Source organism: Leishmania donovani, chromosome 19 (genome assembly GCF_000227135.1).
Source record: "Leishmania donovani BPK282A1 complete genome, chromosome 19".
NCBI lineage: Eukaryota > Euglenozoa > Kinetoplastea > Trypanosomatida > Trypanosomatidae > Leishmania > Leishmania donovani.
In genome coordinates, this window is record NC_018246.1 from 58,956 (window position 1) to 59,646 (window position 691).

Here is a 691-nt window from a genome sequence, read left to right on the forward strand (position 1 = left end):
ACAAGCGCCCTCGCTAGCAGGGCAGTGAGGGCCGGGCGAAATACGCTCGAGTCACGCTCACACTCTAGCCATCATATGGATGGCACAAATATGCTCACAATCACAGGTCGCTCCGGCGCAGCGCCATCCCACAGGCCCCCATTCCGCGCGGTGCGAAGCAGCGCTAGAAGCGCGTTACAGCAATGCGCCGACACAGTCATCGGAGCGCCGTCTCTGCCTCAAACTCTGCCCACCCGCCCACCAAGCAGGCTGCCTCACAGTCGCTTCCCATTGTGCTGCTCGCCACCCGGCGCATCACCCTCCGGGTGGCACACAAGCGCCCTCGCTAGCAGGGCAGTGAGGGCCGGGCGAAATACGCTCGAGTCACGCTCACACTCTAGCCATCATATGGATGGCACAAATATGCTCACAATCACAGGTCGCTCCGGCGCAGCGCCATCCAGCACCCCGGCCGCCGACATCAGTAGCGATAAGTCGCTCTGACCTCCCACACGCCGTAGGTGCCTGGCCCTATCAGCAGCAGAAGTGCCTCGGCACTGGCGAGGGACAGGGGCGGGCGGCTGCTCGGCATTCCCACAGAGTGGGGGTACTGGACCGCGGATACCACGCACTGAGGCGTTCCCCCTTATCGGGGACAAACTAATACTGCAACAAAAAGAAGGTCATTGATGCATTAATCACCATTCGACGA